Genomic DNA, 903 nt, shown 5'->3' with positions numbered 1-903 from the left:
TATATAGCATACCAAATTATTAGAAAATGTCAACCAGTTACATTGAAGAATTTATGGAAATTAAAGAGCTCTTTTGTTCAAATCAACAACAAAACTAAATGCAGCCATATAAATCAGCAAGCTACTGAAGAAATGGATATAGATTTAACCAAGATAATCCCAGGCAACTCCCAGAAGCCATTAGCTGGAGTCTGCAACATGGTGTTCTGAACGGTAACTCATTGGGCAAATCCTCTGTCTTCCATGCAAAAACAGCTGTATTTGTGGTTTGCTCACAGATTAAGAATAGATTGTGAGACCAGCTCTCTAAGCAAAATAAAGAATTTGTGTATGGAGTTCTCTAGAAAGTATGATAGAGCTACAAAGAAAAGCAAGATAGCATTTTGGGTCGCTTTAGTCTATCGTACATGATATGTACAAACTGAAATACATCCTACCCACTTATGACCAGGGCTGTGCAATTTGCTGCAAATTTCCTACCAGAGAAACAGTGATTTTTATTTAAAAAAATAATAAACAAACAAACAAAAAACATTAAAGGCACCAATGGAAAGAAATAGATAATTTCCTTCATGGAATTTACATTCTAGTGAAAGAAAAATGAAGTTATCAGATGATGATAAGTTTAAAGAAGAAAAATATGATAGGTAATGGGAGGGGAGAAAGACAGTGTATTTTCAATTGTGTTCTTGGGAAAGATATTTATGATAAAATCATATTTAACATTGACTTGAAGACAAAGCATTTGTGAACCATGAGCAAAAAGGTTTCCTGGAAGAAAGAACATCAAATGTAAACCTTGTGACAAAAATTTTGTTCTTGGCATTTCCAAAGAATAAGGGGTTGAAGCGAGCAATGGAGAATGAAGGTGAGAGCTAAGTCAATGAGGCCACTTAGGAAGGA

The sequence above is a fragment of the Pteropus alecto genome, unplaced genomic scaffold (assembly GCF_000325575.1).
Source record: "Pteropus alecto unplaced genomic scaffold, ASM32557v1 scaffold14, whole genome shotgun sequence".
Taxonomy (NCBI): domain Eukaryota; kingdom Metazoa; phylum Chordata; class Mammalia; order Chiroptera; family Pteropodidae; genus Pteropus; species Pteropus alecto.
The sequence above is the reverse complement of the archived record's forward strand: the minus strand, read 5'-3'. Positions refer to the sequence as shown.